Source organism: Phyllostomus discolor, chromosome 3 (genome assembly GCF_004126475.2).
Source record: "Phyllostomus discolor isolate MPI-MPIP mPhyDis1 chromosome 3, mPhyDis1.pri.v3, whole genome shotgun sequence".
Classification (NCBI taxonomy): domain Eukaryota; kingdom Metazoa; phylum Chordata; class Mammalia; order Chiroptera; family Phyllostomidae; genus Phyllostomus; species Phyllostomus discolor.
The window spans coordinates 137,622,375-137,643,543 of NC_040905.2; positions in this window are offsets into that span (position 1 = coordinate 137,622,375).

Genomic DNA, 21,169 nt, shown 5'->3' on the forward strand with positions numbered 1-21,169 from the left:
GTCAAATATGTCATTGGTTCTTGCGACAGCATGGATAGGACTAGAGAATATTATGCTAAGAGAAATAAGCCAATCATTGAAAGACAAATACCATATGATTTCACTGATAAAAGGAATTTAATGAACAAAATAAACTAATGAACAAAATATAAGCACAGGCATGGAAAGAGACTGACCGTGACCAGAGGGGAGGGAGGAGGGGCATAATGATGGAAAGAAAGGAAAGGACTAGTCAAAGAACATGTATGAATGACCCATGGATATGGACAATGGTGTGGATATTGACTGTTGGAGTAGGGCTGGGCCGGGCAGAGAAAGGCTAAGGGGGAAATATTAGGACAATTATAATAAAGCAATAATTTAAAAATCCTAAAACATAGCTAACAGAATATACATACAGATATATATTGTCAGAGAAAGAAAAACTAGTTTCCAGCAGTGTGCAGATTATCCTTCTGCTTTACAGGGTGCCCGCCAACATATCCACCTCCACCAACAGGTGGTGCACTTTCTCAGGAATTTCTCATCAGCCTCATCCCCATGAATTCAACCTAATCCCCATGAATTCAACCTCATACCCATGAATTCACCCAGTGGTACCAGCTGCCTCCAGAAAGTTCGCTCATTTCACCTTGGGTATGAAATGCCACACAAAGGCAGATCTGCCCAGGATAGATGCTGGCCTCATTGGCCTGGGGGTGCCCAGTGTTGGGAATAAGGACATTAAGAACTAAATTTAACCTTAGTAAACAAGAACCACATTGTAGCTAAAAAAGAAATGATAAAAGAGACAAAGTGCAGTTAAGCAAACATCCTGTGTCGAGCAGATGCTCTCCCCTGGGTAGGCTAGATAAGCAATGCTTTGTAGTTTTTAATGAGAAAATAGGAACCTAGCTAGCTAGAACCAGGAGATTACTAGGTTAATGAACAAACATCCTGCCTTCCTGCCTTATGCAAGAATGCTTGGTTTGAAATTCCTGCTCGCGGTCTTTGTAAGCGAATTGCTAACTGCCGTGTCTGCTTCTGTATAACGCTTGCTTGCCCGCCCCAATATAAGGACGTAGTTGTAAGTGCTCGGCGCGTCTCTCATTTGCAGCCCCTTGTGGGTACCGTGTCTCTGGACACTCTGAGAGTTTGCCCCTGCGCAGGTTAAACTTGGCCAATAAAGTAACATCTTTGATACCCTGAAAGTCTCCGATATTTGTTCTTGCGTTTGCTGGATGCTACACCCAGGAAAGCCATGGGGCTTCTCTCCTCCCAACTGTGGACTCAGCTGGTTGTAGGTGAACAATTACATGAGGCAAAACAGAACTGGAAGGAGGCCGTCATTCTGTCTGCCACATTTCTTGTCACTCTTCTCACTATACTGCCTGCCAGATGCCTGGCAGGAGCAGATACCTGAATTTGCTGGTACTATTGTTATAGAGCAACAAGGGGGGGGCCTAAGGGGCGATATACTATTACCCAAAAGGAACACTCAGGTTCATTATGTCCGCTGCCTATAGGAAAGGTGTCTCTCAATGCCAGAGATTCGTGAAAAGGAAAGGAAATGTTTATTTAATGCTATACAACCTTAAAGTAGTGACCTAATGTCTTCATCAAAATCCCAAAGTCCCTTAAAACACCCACAAACACACACAGTCCTTCCTTCCCCCTTTGCCCAGTCTGGGGTACCGTATCTCAGGAAAAGAAATAGAAGTTTGTGGCTCAGGCAGCCCAAGGTCCTTCCCAGTAATCCATCTTGTCTGGGAGATCTCCCTGGGTTCCCAGCACCCTCAGCGGTGTCGCTGTGATCTCTGTTAAAGCTGGGTGGTGGTTCCCTCTACTAATGCTGCCGGGGTCCCCACTCTGGCAAAGGTGAGTGGTCCTCTCTTTGCCACTCCTGCTGCGTGGTCCTCTCTCCCCCAGAGCCACAGGAGTCCCCACTCAGCCAAAACTGTGTGGTTCTCTCTCATTGGCTGCCATGTCAGGGTTGAAATCCCTGTGCCAATCTTCCTCTGTAGCCCCATTTCTGACTCCTCCCACACTCGGCCACACTTGCCTTCAATCTCCCGTCCTTTCCAGCTTTTCTGCCTGCCATCATGGGTCTGGGCAGGTGTGGCCCCATGTCACGGAGCCAATATTCTCCGAGCTCCCACGCAGGCACTGTAACTCGGGGGACCTGCCCCCCAGTCACATCTTGGGTGGGAGGAGTCCCTTTCCATCCCCCAGCCCAGAGCATGGCCACAGCTATTTAGCATATCTAAGTGACCAGCCAAAGGCTATATGTTAAATGACCATGCCGTAGATTAGCTGCAAAGCTGTTTCTGTACAAAAAAGCCCTGCATGTTCTTGCTCCATGTGTCCCTTTCCCCAACTCACACCTATGGGGGAAGGGGTGAAGACATCTTAAAATCTCCTGGACCCCATTTCAAATGCCCATTTGGGGTCCCTCTTCTTGGCTGCACCCTGTAACACTATTTCTTTTTAAAAAACAAAACAAAACATAAAACCCTTTATAACAGATTTATTTAACATTTAAATTGTTCTCTTCCATAGTATACTTTTTAAATATTTGGTTTAATATTACTATAGTTATATTTACTTTATTAGTTGTAATTGTATTTTTTTCTTTTCTACTTGAGCTAGGATTTGTTCATAGCAGTTCATATTTACTTTAAATTCCCCAACAACATTCTTGTTTATGGTGTTTTAAATTTAAATTGTGTTAGATTTTGTTTTGCCCGAATGACTTTCTAGTATACTTACTGTGTTATTGCATTACATTTCAGATTAATAGTACTTATTTTGTATTATTTGTATTCTGGTTGGATTTTTATTTGAGGTAGGTGAGCTATCTGCACATTCCATGGCCTGGTTTAATTAGGTTTTGTTGTTAATTTACTTTTAAACTTAGTTTCCTAAAGGTTATGTTAATGGACTCAGGATGGTTATTTATATCTCATCGTCTACCTGAGCTAACATTGTTATGATAATTCCTGTTTTATTGTATCACCCTTTTTAGATTTTGCTGAAATGATATCCTACTGGTTAAATCAGCAAGTGGTAATGAAGATTTATTGTTTATATAACAGGGTTTTTTAGAGGAATATAAAGCATTGCAAAATATTTTCAACTTTAAGCTACTACTAATAGTCCTCGGGAGCACTTTTTTAAACTTTTATAAATAACACAGTATGTTCTAATGCACTTAACCTGGCCATGACAATTTATGGATGTGCTTTCTAAATATAGTTCCACAAAATATTGATTTGATATGGTTTTAGAGAATTTGATGTGACTTGATTTTGAAGTGAAGATCAGGTCTTTCAAAATCTTATCTATAGAATAGTTTAATTGGGAGAATTATTTCCTTTTTTTTATTACAATTTGTTATTGTTTTTTCAAGTACAGTTTTCTGCTTTTTCCCATCATCCCTCCCCACCACCCAAGACCTCCCTGCCTCCATCCCCCATTTCTGTCCCCCCTTGTTGTTGTTAATATGTCCTTTATAATTGTATCTGTAAACCCTTCACTCTTTTCCCCCTTTATCCCCTCCCTTCTTCCTTCTGATCACTGCCAGCCTGTTCTCAATTTCAATGTCTTTGGCTATACTTTGCTTGCTTTTTCGTTTTGTTGATTAGATTCCTGTTAATGGTGAAATCATATGGTATTTGTCTTTCATTGCCTGACTTATTTTGCTTAGCATAATGCTTTACAGCTCCATCCATGCTGTGGCAAAGGGTAGGAGCTCCTTCTTTCTTTCTGCTGTGTAAAATTTCATTGTGTAAATGTACCATAGTTTTTTGATCCATTCATTTACTGATGGGCATCTAGGTTGCTTCCAGCACTTGGCTATTGTAAATTGTGCTGCTATGAACATTGGGGTGAATAATTTCTTTTGAATTGGTGTTTCAGGGATTTTAGGATATAATCCTAGCAGTGGAATTACCGAGTCGAAAGAATTTTCCATTTTTAGTTTTCTGAGGAAATTCTATATTGTTTTCCACAGTGGCTGCACAAGCCTGCAACCCCACCAACAGAACACTAGTGTTCCCTTTTCTCCACAAGCTCTCCAACATTTGCTTTTTGTTGCTTTGTTTATGATGGCCAGTCTGACCAATATATTTCCGGAAAGATACAGAAATAGAAATGAGTGAATATTGTAAAACCTTCTGAAATCCAAATAAACAACTTTTACATCCATTGGTTACATATCCATCCCTAGTAAAATGAGAACCTCTGTGCTGTTTGGATATTTTTTCAAGGTGTTAACCTCGAATAGAACAACGTTGTTCTCATTTTGGAAATGGGAAAAGAATAAGATAGCTTTTGAACTGATTTTGTGAAAAGACACTTTAATTTTATGTTTTATTTTGTTAATCAGTATTAATACATTCATGTATTTCTTCTACTTTTTAAACACATGCATACACATAAGAGGAGGAAAAGAATCAAAAGAGAGAGAAGAGAGAGAGAGAGAGAGAGAGAGAGAGAGAGAAAGAAAAAGTCCCAGAAAGGGTGCAGTTGAGATTTTTCAAGCTCTGAGGACTGCTTCTGTCAACAGGTAACAGGGTGCAGCCAAGAGGGGGGACCCCAAAAAGGGATTTGGAATGGGGTCCAGAACTCAAGGTGTCGAGGAAATATTAGGATGTCCTCACCCTTTTCCCCACAGGTGTGAGCTGGGGGAAGGGACACATGGAGCAGGGCCATTGAGAGCTGTTCTGCATAGCAACAGCTTTGCAGCTAACCTCTAGTGTGGTCATTTAACATATCTATAACCTTTAACTGGTTTCATAGATATGTTAAATAGCTGTGGCCATGCTCTGAGCCAGGGGAATGGAAGTAACTTCCCCACCAAGATATAACTGGGGGGCAGATCCCTCAAGTTACAGTACCTGCGTGGGAGCTTGGAGAGTATTGGCTCCATACCAAGGGGCCACACTTGTCCAGACTGAGGATGGCAGCCCAGTAAAGCTGGAAGGATATGGGAGTGCTGGCAAGTGTGGTCAATTGTGGGAAGAGTCAGAAATGGGACTACAGAGGAGAATTGGTGTGGGGATTTAAGCCTAAACTCAGCAGCCATTGTGCAGAGGAGAACCACACAGTTTTAGCAGAGTGGGGACTCCTGCAGCCATTGTGCAGAGAGGGTCACCATGTGGTTTTAGCAGAGAACCACCACTCGGCTTTGGCAGAGTGGCGACCCCCCTCCTCGCAGCCATTGTGGAGAGAGAACCACATGGCTGTGGCAAGAGAAAGGAGAACCATTCAGTCTTTAGCAGAGTGGGGACTCCTGCAGCCCTGTGAGAGAGAATCACCATGCGGCTTTAGAAGGCAAAACCACCACCCGGCTTTAGCAGAGATCTTGGTGACACAGCTGAGGGTACCTGGAACCGAGGGAGGCTTACCAGTGAGATGGATTACTGGGAAGAACCTTGGGCTGCCTGAGCCACAAACTTCTATTTCTTTTCCTGAGATACGGTACCCCAGACGGGGCAAAGGGGGAAGGAAGGACTGTGTGTGTTTGTGGGTGTTTTAAGGGACTTTGGGATTTTGATGAAGACATTAGGTCACTACTTTAAGGTTGTATAGCATTAAATAAACATTTCCTTTCCTTTTCATGAATCTCTGGCATTGAGAGACACCTTTCCTATAGGCAGCGGACATAACGAACCTGAGTGTTCCTTTTGGGTAATAGTATATCGTCCCAGCCCCCCCCCCCTTTTTGTTCTATAACAAACACTCAAAAATTAGTAAAAGCACACATCTTACTGAGGGCTCCTCCACCTTGTTTGGTACACCACGATGTGGAACTTGGGTAATGAGAAAGTGAAAAACGACTGTAGCATCTCACTGCTGAAACTTGACAGGTTGGCCATAGGGTTCCCAACTAAACATAAACAACTTTCTCAGAATATAATCAATACTCAGACAAGGCCTCTGTGTGACCACGATAGAATAAGACAGGAAAAAGGACATTTAGCAATCACAGATGTACCTAAACATCTCCTTTTCAGGAAAGCATGAGTGACAACTGTTTCTTTAGCAGTGACAATTCTAGCTCCTCTTTGAACGATCTGCCCCCTAGTTAAATAATGTGAAAATAGCCAGTGACTTGTTCCAGCTATCTGACAGCAGTCCATCCCAAATCATTGACACATCTCTAAATCTTTTTTAGATTTTCTCAGCATGAGTACAGATATTACAATAAGCCTCTCCTAACTCTGTTTTACAGATACACATCAGTGTTTCTCTAATGTGTATTCTCCATTGCTGCAAGAAGCTAAATACACTTCAATTTATTTGGCTACAGGTAAATGGTGGTTCTTGCTTTGTAGGCTTTGACAGTTGTGGCAGGAGTTGAGCCTATCTAGTTATGCTGGAATGAGATTATAAAGGCATACTAGAACATGTAAGGCCAAGAACATGGCCTTTGCTCTACTCTGTTATGAATGGTTATTGGAAGATGTAGCATGATGCAGACACTGGCCTTCAGTGTCCGCGTCATTATGAATGAAATGAGACATTCACACAGACTACCGAGTCCTGTGGAGGAAAAGGGACAGCATAGCTTTTCTCTCAAGGGGCCCAAAAGCCTCAGCCTCTGCCATGACAGTCCTTTATTTCTATTTCCCAGCACATTACATGATGGTCCTCATTTACTATGCACAGGTTCACTTTAGGTGGTTACCTTTTACAGAAAACAAAGGAGCCAATGCAGCTAATCACATCACAGAAGAGGATACCCTCTTTCATTTGCAAATGAAAAGGCAAAAGTGGTTGAACTGGTTACACTCATCCTTGGAAGGTTTAGCATGGATTTTAGGAAGTTATTTTGCAGTAAATGTCCTCAATTCAGGGTGAGGGAGGTTTTTTGCAAGAGCAAGACTCAAAGCGGCCTAGGCACATTGCAGGCTTGATTCCCCATGGGAGAACCTATCTGTGGGTGTGGGTCCTGTGCATCTCCAAGTGGTAGCTGGGCCCACACTGTGCAGAACGGTTTCCTACAGTAGCACAGATGGAGGTACAATTCAGAAGTGTTTAAAACATCATTTTGGTAGTAGTCTGGAAGATAAATTGGTGTAGGGGCAATATCAAAAGGAAATTGGGAGACAGTTTTAGCAATCTTGACAAGAGGTGATGAGGACTGTTAAAGAACACCAGTATGAATAAAATGAAGTAGACAGAGAGGAAAAGTACAGAGCTTAGTCACTGATTCTAGAAAGACAATGTGGAGGGAACAGTTTTGGGGAGGGTTGAGTAAGTTGGAGTTGCTTGTGAGACCTAAGTTTGATAATTCAGGTGATGGCTCAGTTCATTGATCTGAAACTCAGAAAAGTGTGTTGAGTTGGAAATGCAGATTTGGTTGTGATCAGCAGAGGGATGACAATTACAACCATTTAATTGTTACCTGACCTTTACCATATTTTGCCATGTACAATGCATACTTTTTTGCCCAAATTTTTGAGGGAAAAATAAGTATATGCTTTATACATGGGAGTATGAATTTTGTATCTATACAAATGTTTTTAATTATTTTATTTATGCTTATGTGTTAAAAGTATAATCTAGAAAGCAATAATGATATCTATATGTAAAATAATACCCTGGAATGAGATAATCAGTTTTTGTTTCTAAATATAAATAAATAATTGAATTAAAAATTAAAATGAAAGATTTTTCCTGAAAGTTTGGGCTGAAAGTTTGGGGGTGCATTATACATGGGAGCATGTTATACACAGCAAAATATGGTACTTATGTCCTATACTGAATTAAATCAGAAAGCTCTGGTATCCTATTAGTAGTCATTGATCTCTCCTTCTAGCAACAAATTGATGTGTTTCAATTGTAAAATATCAAGTAAAATTGAATAGGATAATTTGTATCTGTTTTAAGAGGAAGGCAAGTAGCTAGATTCAGAAAATTCATAAATACATCTCAGCTATGAGGTAAGATAATAGATATCATCTGTTCATGAATCAGGCTGTCGAGCAAAAAATTGCTCAGCTAATTTCTCAGTTCCAGCCAAACCCATGACAGTGGTGGAGATCAGAAAAATTGATGCATAAATGGAAGATTTTCTTTCCTCCTTTTCAGGGGGAGTAATAGTTGACAATTCCTAAAAGGTAGCTATAAGAAAGAGAATTTAGGTAATCCATGGTCAGAGGAATTTTAATAATTACTTATTTCCACATTCATTTAACTTCAAAGATTTTTCTCAAGGCATTCAAAATCTTAAAGGCAATGTGAATCCTCCCAGAATAAAACATTCTTAGGTCATTATTAGGGATAACATTTTTAAAGCAAGATTTTTTTTGTTATTGTTTGTTTTTGTCCCTAGTACATGCAGACCATGAGAATTTATTGTTTAATTTTACCTTTATTTTTTAATCATGCTTTGGATGATATGAAAGAGTATGTTGTAAGCATAACAATATTGGACATTCTTACATTCTTACAGTAAGGTGTTACATACCTTACATACATTTTCAAATTTTATCATTATCAAAATAGCTACTAGGTAATGGCATTGTCTCTAAAGATAGAACTCTTAAGTACCACATTTTTATTTACATAAATTGTTTTCCTCTGGTGAGAAAAACAAATGTGTATGACCAAATCATTATACTGTCCAGAAGGTATCCAGCTATACACTATGAAAAATAGAAGCATTTATTGAAGAAGATGCAAGATACAAGAAACATTGTACATAGGACAATGATGCTTCAGTCCCCTTCCACGTAGGCACCTTGGAACCTCACACAGTTTTCCCAGTGTCATCAGCTGTCCCATCATATTTTCCTGAATCTCATTGATGGTCTGAAATCATTTCCATTTCAAAGGTGATGTTAGTCTTGGGAAAAGCCAGAAGTCACAGGGCACCAAATCTGGGCTGTAAGGGGGCTGAGTCACCTGGGTGACTTGATGTTTCACCAAAAATCTCTGCACGAGATGGTAATGCATGAGTGTGTGAGTTGCCATGATGAAGCTGCCAATCAACCATTGCCCATATCTGTGGCCTTCTGAATCACTGAAATGATTTCTGCAGATTTATGTTCAAACTTAATGCAAAATTAAATGCAGATTTCTGGCTATACGCACTCAGTCATTATGGATGCGAAGTACACATGCTCACTCAATGGTGTCTACCACCCCTACAGATGGTACAGTGAAGTTGTTATTGTTCACACATGAGCATTCCAGCCCACTCTCCTTGGCTGCCTGGTTATGGATGTTGTGCAAACTGTTCTCATTATATTAACAATGGCAGGACTGTTTATGGACAAACCTCATATTTTTCTAATTTGATAGCAACTTATATCAGAATTTGCTTTCTATTTTTGATTGGTTACAAAATGTAATCACTCTCTGCCAAATTTAAAATTATATATAAATTAATCTCTCACATTTTAAATACTATTGTGGTTTAAATTAGGAAGTTCTTTCATTATCTTTTATAATTACTCCTCCTTTTAGGTATATTCTCTCAAACAGCAAATGTCTCTAACCTGCATGGGTTGACCTTTTCATTTCTGCTGTTTATTTAGTTTTAACCTGTACAGCATGAGGAAAGTTCTCTTTGATCTATCACTTTATACCTTGCTTCTCCTTAGGCCACATTTGGCATCCTGCCTCTGAACCTTGCTATGCTGATTTGAAACAGTTTCCCAGACTCCATGTTACTTATACTAAATCAGAGTCTCTGGGCATAAAGCCTATAAAAATGTGAATTTTATCAAGGATTCCAAGCAAGTTTTATGCATACTATAGATCAACAACCACAGCTCTAGGGAGATATTATTGGACATAACTTTCTAGATTTTTTTATTTAACTGTGAATCATTATTTAATGAAAATAATATAAAATTAGTTTACTTGTTTTTATTTCCTCTGAAATTGGAAGTCATGCAGTATCATTCCACAGTCCTTTTTTTTTGCAAAATATTTTTAGTATTGCATAATGAATATACTAGTATAATTATACATATAAAACTTATGTGTACAAAGATGCATTTTATTTAACATATGATTCAGTGTTAGAATTTGCAAAATGAATCACCACTTCTAGAGAAGAACAAAAAAGAGTCATAGCCATAAGCACAGGGATAAGTTTTATTTTTGAAAGGATGAAGACAACAGCAGGTAGTTCTTACCATATCACCAAAAAAAAAAAGGTTATTTTTTTCTTTACTTTATAGCTAGTGCAATTGAAAAGGGGGGAAAAAAGGTTATAATCACATAAATAAAGGCATCTCAATTCAGCTTATTGATTTCCTTAGAAGAAAAATAAGTAGTCTTACTACATTTAAAACTAATATAATCATGAAATTACTTTGTGTTGCTGAGGTCTTTGCTTATTTTTCTTAACCAATACTGTATCCTCTGTCCATAAAACACTGCTCTGCATCTTAGCTTCATGTTGCTGTGCCCCATGCACTTACTTGCACGTGGCCCCAAATTCAGAAGAGCCCTGCACTTGGGATTTAATACGCTGTGGTTGCCATTTGGAAATGTAGTTCTTGAGTGTAATTCTTAATGATATACTCTTTGAATTTTATTCATAAGTGGTGTCCATTTAGATAATGAAGAGTGTGTGGGGCTTGAAGCCCGTGCTCCAAGGGTCTGCCTCCTGCTACCTCTCTACATCCTCTAGCAGGTTCTCAGCTACCTGTTTCTCTGACCTGGAGGATCCCAGATTCTGTCTAATTGTCCCTGTTGCACTCAGCCCCTGACATCTCGGGTAGGTCATGACAATGGCAGGCCCTGGAGTGGAATTATCAAAATGCATTTGGTGGGTGACCCAGTCACACTGAACCTCTTCTACCACTTCATCAGGTACCAAAGGTGATTAAATGTTATAAGCTGTTTCTAAACATCTCCATTTTATAACCATCAACTACTCCTCATATCTGTGCTGAGTTTTAAGATCTAGTCATTAAACCCCTGGATTCTGCAGTGGCCTAGCTGGTTTCTGGTCAGTTCTCATTCTTTCCAGTCATTCCAGGCTCCAGGGTTAGGCTTTTTCTCTCAGCAAGCCCTTCGATTTCTCCATCTTTCTCTCTCTATCTTTATCTCAACATCTCTCTATCACTATCTCTCTATCTCTGTCCTTATATATCTTTGTTTTGCAGCAGTATGTGTTGTATGGAAGCACATTCCTTTTATGGAATCAATAATTTACAAGTTGAGTTTTAAAGACATGTAGTTGTGTATTGGAAATAAACTGTGGATAGCATTCCTACTATATACAGGCTTTCAAAGATTTTTTGGTTTTCAGAAAATATATTTATACTTTTAAGAAATCTTTGATTTAAATCATTTATTTATAAATTATAATAGTACAATAAGTATTTTCATCTAGTTACTGCAGAAAGTGTAACTTCTTAAAGTTGATATGCAAGAGTCTGAATTTCTTAATCAACATTCTACTAAGCCTAATCAATTTTTCAAAACATGAAAACATTTTCTCAGATATCTCATTTTAATGAAAAAAATATGTGCTCAGAAATTGTCCAGTTAGTTTTTTCCTCCCCTATTCAACTTGGCTGAACCCAAATATCTTGGAAGTAGGCCATTTTATAATGAGAAAATAGATTTTAGTTTTAGAATTCAAATGTAAATTTTTATTTCATTTGATTACTTTTCTCTAGATTTTTTTTCTGCACAGCACAGATTGTTGATACTCCACATCCAACTTGATATGAGGAAGTAAGTAGGCATAAACAAGCATAGTGAAGTAGAAAAATGAAGGAAATGAGAAGGGAGAATAAAAAAGAAAAGAATTTTCATGGGGAATAATGAGAAAAAGGCTACAAATCACCATCAGCACATTTTGTTGGATACCAAGTTACCTAATTTCTAAGTCTGAATCTATATGGAGACAAAGGTCAAGTCCAGATTAAATAACCAAACTAAAATCTACGCAAAATTTCTAATGCTTATGCATTCTTTAAATACTTATCTATTACTCAAAAACCTATTTCAGATGAATTACTAATTTAACAAGTTATAGTTTATTTGTGACTAACAATCCAGCTCTTTCAGCATGTATAGAATGGCTCCTAAGAAATGAATTTAATTATTTGAAAAGTAAAATGATAAAAATAGGATTTTTCAAGTACTCCTAAGAATTGTTAAAAGTGAATATTCATTTGCTGACCAGTCATTAACATTTATTTACCATCTTCTTTGTAGTCTCCAGAAATGGTGGAGAATTTATAAAATTTGAAGATATACTAAACCTCAAGAAAGTTGCAAACAAATACCAGAGTGTTTGCAGCTCAAATGTGTAAGCTGGGCTACTAAAAAGAACCCAATAGGATAATGGAACAATTAAAATTAGTATGTGTGTGGCACTCACTTTGTGTGAGGCTTTGTACCTGGCACCAGAGATGGAAAGGTGAATGAAAAACAATAGTCTGGATGCTGGAGTAAGTGAGAGGATTGGAATGAAATGAAGTTAACATGGAAAACTAATGGGAACCATCTCCCCCACACATTCTGGGATAAACAAGAAAAAAGTGGGAATGAAATTAATATCATTTCATTTATTGAGCATATAAACCACATAATAATAATACCTAACATTTTTAGATTTTTCAGTGGGTACCAGGAGTTTGGTTGAGAGTATTAAATTAATTATTTCATGTAATCTACAGGAAATAAAGACTATCTTTATCCTTCCATTCCAGACTTTCACCCTGAGGCACAGAGAGGTAACTCTAAATTTACACAGGTATTAGTGGCAGGCTAATCCTGGAGGCTGTACCCTTGATAGCTACACTGCAATCTAAGAGTTAGGTGTGCGAAAAATAGTGAGAGAATTCAAACCATAGTAACATTATCAGGTCACAAAACTTGTACAAGAAAAAAATGCTTTTAAAAGTAACATCTACATGATTTTAAATGACCTGTTTTTTTTTTTTTCCCTACTAAACTGAAGTTGGCCCCTTATAATATTAAAGTGGAAGTTGGGATGATTAACAAAATCTAGAACTCAGTGCTGTGAAGTAAATGGGCACCAGGGTGAGAAATCAGTGGGAGGCTGTGTAATTTCTAATTATGCAAACTGTATATTTTTATATTACTGTTTGACACCTTTTCTACATTTCAATTTGCATGAACTTTGGAAGAATTAATTTAATGAAAAAGCATATTTAATCTTTCAGAAGAAGAAAACAATATTCATTTTTATTTTTCTATACAAATATCACAGACTCTACAGTGGCTAGAATATAAATGAATGCTCTAAGTAAATAACACTCTAAATCTCTCAAGAAATATGAGTTCTTTAGATCTTTAAGGTAAATAGTGTGGTTTCCAGAATTGATGATATGCAGTTACACTGCACTTGGAGAGAGGTAACTCATTTTCTTCCTAGATGCAGGTGAACTTACACTTCATGTGTCGATGCTTGTGATATTGCCTTGACACATTAACAGGAAATATTTGTTGGAATAGTGGCTGTCACACATCTGTGTGGGGTGGGGAGGGGTATTCTATTTAATTGCATTTTGTAGCCATTCTAGGTTAAGATGTTTTCTAAGATATAATGCTCAGTATTTATTCTGTTAATGATAATACTAACAGTATTATTTCTCTTCCAATTTTGCTTTGAAAGGCATTTGAACTAAAAATTAAAATATACATAAGTCATCTTATTTTTATAATGTTTAATAATTTTTCAAACACACCTATTATAGACAAAGTAATTATAATATTACAAATCACTGAAATATAATAATGATATTGATCGATTGATTATCATTTGCTGTGTTTAAGATCTTTGCATGCTTTATCATATTTAAGCATTTTTAAGGTGTTACTATTGTTAACCCTATGTTACAAGTAATACTCTGTGGCTTAGAGAGTTTAATAGTTACCCAAAACCACAGAGGGTGTTTGAGTTGAAACTGTATACATAGACTCCATGCTTACTACTATCATATTCATTCTTGAGATATTAATGTGGTACATTTCTTAGGCAGGTTATGTTCTTTTCTATAAAACTGTATTACTTAAATAATTCAGAATTTCAACATAATGACTACATTTATTTTTACAATCACAGACTGGTATTGAGGTAACAGAACAGTGATAATTGAATACATTGTCCCAAAACAACTAAAAATGAAAAAATATATTAACATGTAATGAATTTGTGCAGTTCACTCTTCACCTACAGGAAATATTTTAAATTCCCACACAATTTCATACCCTCATACTCTATCAGGCAAGGCAAGTGGCTATTTAATATACCATCAGGCCAGATGTGTTCAAAGACATATTCAGTAATATGTTAAATAGATATCTATCTTATACGGCCTTTCATTTGAATGTTTCCTTTTAGGAGGAAGTTAAATTACTTATGGACAGTAAATATTATGCATTGGAACCATCTGAGTTTGCATCATAATCTTAATCTTCTTCTCCTACTATTTTCCTTATCTATCATACCTTTACCCTACTTTTTTTACTTGTACTTTCAGCCCTGGTTATTTTGTTTACTTCCACATAAGATTTTCCTCTACCCTGTTATGCAGTAAAATCATTTTCATATATTTTCCTTTGTTTTAGTGGCCTCTTTGTACAATAAGGCTGTTACTTGTTGATGGCAATGTTTTCATGTCTCCTAGGTTTCCTTTTTTTTTTTTTTAATATAGCCCTTGTCTGGGTTCAGATGCTTTCCTTTAGCTTGGAGGTGATACTAAAAACAAAGTAAGAAAAGGTTGCATAATGTTTATAGGGTGCACTGGGCTCCTTGTATTTCCCATTTGTTTCCCTTTAAGAAGGAATACAGACTTTCACTTCTCTTTTTGTGATAGCCCTTGGCCACTTTTATGTTTTTGGTTTATTTTTCTTAAAAAGTCCTGACCTTCCAGAATACACATCATATGATATTCATCTCTTGGTTACTTAGTATCCCCTTGGTCAGTCTATCTACTTACCTATCTATCTACTATCCTTTTTTTTTCCCCCAAGTGACTGCCCAATTTTCACTTCTGGTATTTTCTGCAGGGAACTCAATTCAGCACCTAGAGTATATTTTGATAAGTGTTTTTAGAAAGAATTATACCTGACATTCTTTGAGCACTTGCATATCTGAGAATGGCTTTCAGTTGCCTTTTACTTAAAAGACAAATTAGATAAATACATTTCTGATCCATTAGTTTACTATAAAACTTTATAATTATTGTTCATTAGATGCTGGGATTCAACATTATAGAGAATAATTCTGTAAATGGCCTGATTCTAATCCTCTTTGTAGATACTTTACTATTGTTGTTATTTATTATTATTGTTATTATTATTATTTGCTTTAGCAGTTGTAGGATTCTTTACTTTTCAAATACTAGGGAAAAAATATTAAGAAAACAAAAACAAACCAAAAGGGGAGAGAAAAAAATTTTTTACAAGATGTCGTGATATCTAAATTCCAGCCTTCCTTCAGGTTAAGAAAGTGTTTATTACTATAATTTCCAATCAGCTTTCTGTTCACTCTCTTCTTACAGTTCTTATCCACATATTGAACATGCAGTATCTAAATAACCAATCTTTTTACTTAATTTTTCCTTTTTGTCCTTTGTTTAAAATATTTTGCTTTATTATTTTACTTTATCAATTTTACTTTTATATTATTATTTATTTTTTTGGTGTTGGTTTTTTTTAAAGATTTTATTTATTTATTTTTTAGAGAGGGAAGGGAAGGAGAAAGAGAGAGAGAGACAGAAACATCAATATGCAGTTGCTGGGGGCCATGGCCTGCAACCCAGGCATGTACCCTGACTGGGAATTGAACCTGCGACACTTTGGTTTGCAGCCCACGCTCAATCCACTGAGCTACGTCACCCAGGGCATATTATAATTTCTTAAAATTTCTGTAGTATTTTATTTTTATAGCATTTGTGATATTAATTACTTTATCATTTCTGTTCTCTCCCAGTCTTTCTTTATTCTTTAGATAAGAGAAAGAAGTAGGTAGGTATAGATATAGTTATAGATATAGATGAATATGCATATGAACATATAATAAATATGAATAAAGATTTATCATTCTTCCTTGATCTTGAATGGGGTTGTTTGTTAAAATTCATAGTTAGAGAATAGAGAATATAAAAGTTGATACATGATATCTCTTCCCTATAGTTATTTTTTAATAATCTTGCTTTTCCTCTTGTCTAAGTTTAATTTATTACTTTTATAGTTTCACTCTATATGTGAATCCTTTTTACATACCCTTATGTTAGAAGGTTTTCTATGAACACATTTTTGTTAAGTTCTGTGGTGTATTCTTAAAAATATTTAGCAAAATTTTCCCAGGATAAATATCTCTTAATCAGGACAATGCTAGATTCCTCCTCTAAGAACTTAATTTAGAGAAATAGATAATGAAATTCTGTTACCAGTTCGGGGATTGTGTCATAGGGTAGGTAGGAGAAAGCTAAGGCTGAATTCAGCAGTTAACTGCCTCCTCATTCATATTCTTTTTGCTTGTTTGCTAATCCATATCTAGGGACCAACTCTGATTATCAGTGTTTTTGCGGCTTTTTTGTTTTTTGGCCTTATAAACACTACTTTTTTTGTAGTTGAAATCTTTTCTAGCATTAACAAGTATTAAATCATTTAAAAAATAATTTGATGTTGGAAAACCATTTCTTGTGAGTTTTCTTTATCCCACAAAGGCAGACCTCTAAATTGCTTTAACCAGTCCTGCATTTGAATATGACATGAAGCTACTTCTCAATGAAGTTTCTCTACCCTCTCCATTGCTCACAGATACATATGTTAAGGAAGTTTTACTAGGTCTCTAATACTTCCACTTATTTTTTTTAGCTGCCTCATACTGCTACCATTGAAAAGTGATGAGTTAACTCAAGAAATCCCTTCCAATCATTTATTTGCATTACATGTAACACAAATGCTTAAAAAATATAGAATTATACAATCAAGAAAACTTATTTGAACATCTCAGAAAAAAATTAAAATTTTATTATTTTATTTTTGAAGGCATATAAAATACAAGCTCATATATACAAGTGCTCAGAAATATACTAGCTTTATATTCCTCTGGAGGAAAAAATAAAAACAAAAACAATAGCTACAACAACAAAAAACTTGAAGACACACTGTAGGAGAAATAGACATGATTGAAAACTAAAGAATCAATAGTGTGCAGAGAACTGTATTTATTTGGGAATAGAATATCAGGAATATTTTTTTGAATTATAAATTGAGACTTTCACAACTTAAGTCCACTCTGCGCTTAGCTAAAACAAAATATGACTAGGTGGATATAATAAAATTGAACATATATGAAGGTTTTGAGTGAAGAATTAATGTATAACCATTGGTATGTAATTGGAATTTCCAAATACATGTGTGGCTGACATTGATTAGGAAAAGAGGAATGAGTTAAAAGAGAAAAAAAATCAGGGCTCATCCTTGTGAAAGCCCAACACTAAATGTGGATAGTCAGGCAGAAGAGTCAGCAAAGTGGTCTGAGGAGAGTGGTCAGAAAGGAAATAATAGGATGCATGGTTCTCCAGAGGCCAAAGCAGAATTACCTTTAAGGGAGTACCTGGTCCAAAGACACTGATGATTAACAAAGAAGGATGTGGTCATCGGTGGTAAAGAACACAGAACAGTAATGTAAGATTATACAGAGAAATACCCATTCTCTTTGTCAGTATAAAATTCTCTGGTGACTTTTGTGTGTACTTCTGGTGATCTTTTGGGGAGTTAGACACAAATCACAATGGATTTAAGAAGAATAGGGGAAAAGGGAGTGGTATAAGACTTCCAGAAATTTGGTAATAAAGTGGAGAAGCAAGATTATTTAGTAACTAGAGGCAAGGGTCTTACGAGAATGACTTACTTCTTTTTTAAGATGCAAGAGAGTTGCAAATATTTAAATCTGTGTAGCAGCAGAAACAAAATACAGAATTTCAGACAGTTTGTGAGTTATCATAATTATGAGATTAAGTTAGAAACTAAATAAGAAGTACGAGTACTGCTATTAATAATCTGATATACTGTACAAGGGATGATATATGTATATATGAGATCTGTTCATAAAAAGTCCAGCTATTGACATAATGGGAATGGTTTGTGTGACATTGATGTAACTTAGCAGCCAAGGAGAGTGAACTGGAGTACACACATGTGAACAATGATGACTTCAATGTTCTAATCAGTGGGGGCAGTAGATGCTGTTGGATAAGTGTGAATACAGTGTGGCCATCAAATTCAAAATGACTGAGTTTGTAGAGCAATGAATCTGCATCAAATTTTGCATTAAGCTTGAACATTCTCCCGTGGAAACCAGTCGGGTGATTCAGAAGGCTTTTGAGGATGATGCAATGAGTGCAGTGCAAATGAAAGTGTGGCACAAATGCTTCAAAGATGTTTGAGGATCTGTTGAAAGTGATCCACATCTGGAAGGCCAGTAACAAGCGAAACACCTGGGAATGTTGAGCATGTATGGGCTGCAATCAACAAAAACTTCTGGCTTTTCTCAAAACTAAAATAACTTTTGAAAGGGAAGAGATTTCAGACTGTTGATGAGAGTCAGGAAAATACGATGGGGCAGTTGATGGCACTTCCCACAAAGGATTTTGCAGAGGTTTTGAGTAATGCAAGAGATGCTAGGAGAATTGTGTGAAGGTACCAAGGTACCTATTTTGAAAGGGACTGAGGCATCATTGTCCTATGTACAATGTTTCTTGTATCTTATTCAGTAAAATTCCCTATTTTTCGTATGACAAGACTGTATACTTTATGTACAGACCTTGTGTGTATATATATATTATTTATACAAGTATTATATATATATAATACTTGTTTTTTACTGATATTTACAAATTTTCTACTGTGTGCATTTCTGCATTTATAATTCCAAAATATGTGATATAAGTATATAAGCATTTATTTATAACATGAATAAAAGCATTTTAAAGACATATGTCAAATATAGTTGGGAAGTGGAACTATTGGTGGTTTGTATTTTGTTTGTCTTTTTAGGTATTTTCTACAATAAATGTATACTACTTTCATACAAAAAATGCATTCCTTTTAAAAGGGCAGGAACTCTGCCCTGGCTGGTGTAGCTCAGTGGATTGAGCGCTGGCTGCAAACCAAAGCATCGCAGGTTCGATTCCCAGTCAGGGCACATGCCTGGGTTGCAGGACACGGCCCCCAGCAACTGTACATTGATGTTTCTCTCTCTCTCTTTCTCCCTCCCTTCTCTCTCTCTAAAAATAAATAAATAAAATCTTAAAAAAATAAAGGCAGGAACTCTAACAGGAATTATAGCATCTAAATTTGTGTTTTGCTGATGTATTATGTTCCTTTACATTATATGGTTTCTGAAACCATTATTTAGAGATTTCCTGTGGGTTGTAGTATAATAAATTCAGGGATAAATGTATGAAGTCTCAATGGAAGAAGCTACAAGTTATTATGTGGCATTTCATTAGTAGTTTCTGACTGCAATTCCCTCAACTACAAAGTACCTGTAAACAACTAGGGGAAAAAAGAGATATGTTTTTATAATTTTTTCTTTTAAATTTTTGTATTCATGTTCGAATAACAGTTGTCTCCATTTTCCCACCACCACTTTCACCCACCCCGCCCACCCCCACCACCCACTGTCAATCCTATCCCCCTTTGGCTTTGTCCATGGGTCCCTCATACATGTTCCTTGACAACCCTTTCCCTTCTTTCCCCCATTATTTCCCCCACCTCCTAGCCTCTGGTTACTGTCAGTTCTTAATTTCAATGTCCCTGGTTATATTTTGCTTGCTTGTTTGCTTCGTTAATTAGGTTCCACTTATAGGTGAGATCATATGTTTTAAAGCAGTTTCAGAATTGGAAAGTTCCACTAATTCTAATTCTGATGATCTGAGATACGTGAGTAAATAGCTGCTGCTCTGCCCATGTTTTGCTCTGACCCAGATGAGCTCCCGAGGCCCTGGGTGATGATGGTGAGGCAATTTGTGCTTTCTGTCTTACACTCTTGAATCCAATAGTCAGCTTCCATTCTACATCAGAGTGGCATATTCACTAAAATAATAAAAACGTACATTTATAAAAATTAGGGACTTTTTCCCCTTTTCTTTCTTTCTTCTTTCCTTTTTTATCTTTGCATTTGTTATTTCTAGATTAGGCAATGTTTTTCTAAGTATGGATGAAAATGAGAAAAAAACATAACAAGAATTAAATATTGCTAAATTCCAGTACATAAAATAGATCTTCATGTCAAATATAAATCATGAAGTCATGTTTACCTTGCAGAGTAAGTTAATGGGAACATCATAGTGAATTCTCAAAGAGAAAGATCAAGACACTGAAATTTAATATTAAAAGAATCTAGAAGAGTTTTGAACATATAAAATTGAAACAAGCAGTGACTTTAATGTCAAACTACTAGGTCTTCTATAAATAATAAACACCCAGAAAACACAAATTTTGGCATATTAAAGGACAAATTCTGATGAAAAGACATATGGATGATATGTGGGAGAAGCCTGAGGAGCTTAAATCTAATTTTTAAAAAGATTTATATTTTGTTGAGGCAAAAGTAGTTTAATACTTGAAATGGGGTGAACATTTGGCAACATGATAATATTTATCAAAAGAAATACTTAAGACCCTTTAAAATACTTAACAGGAGTGGCAAGAATAATGTTTTTAACATTATATAATCCAGTAATTCAACATTTAGAAATATGTTTTAAAGAAGTAATAAAAAATTTTTATGAAAGTCTGTACACAAACATATTTATGATATCTTTAATTAAACATTAAACATTGAAAACTCTCTAAATTTTCAAAATTAGTAAAGAAAATAATGCTACATAATTACAAAATAATATTGGGATGTTTAAAACATTTTTAAATAATTTTATTTTGTGGGAACATATTTACTACAACATAATATTAAAATGAAAAAAGAAATCTCTAAACTACATATTCAAATATTTCTAATTTTGCAAATGTATATAAATATGTGATATTTAATTAAGAATTATTTATTTTAAAAAAGGAGTTAACTGCAAAGAGCAAGAGTAAACAGGGTCCTTCTTATATAATTAATGACCACAAACATATTACTGTCAGAAATGCAAAAGCAAAAATCTTATGAATAAAGATATGGAAAATTAGGCTAAACATGGCTTGTTATAAAAATTGG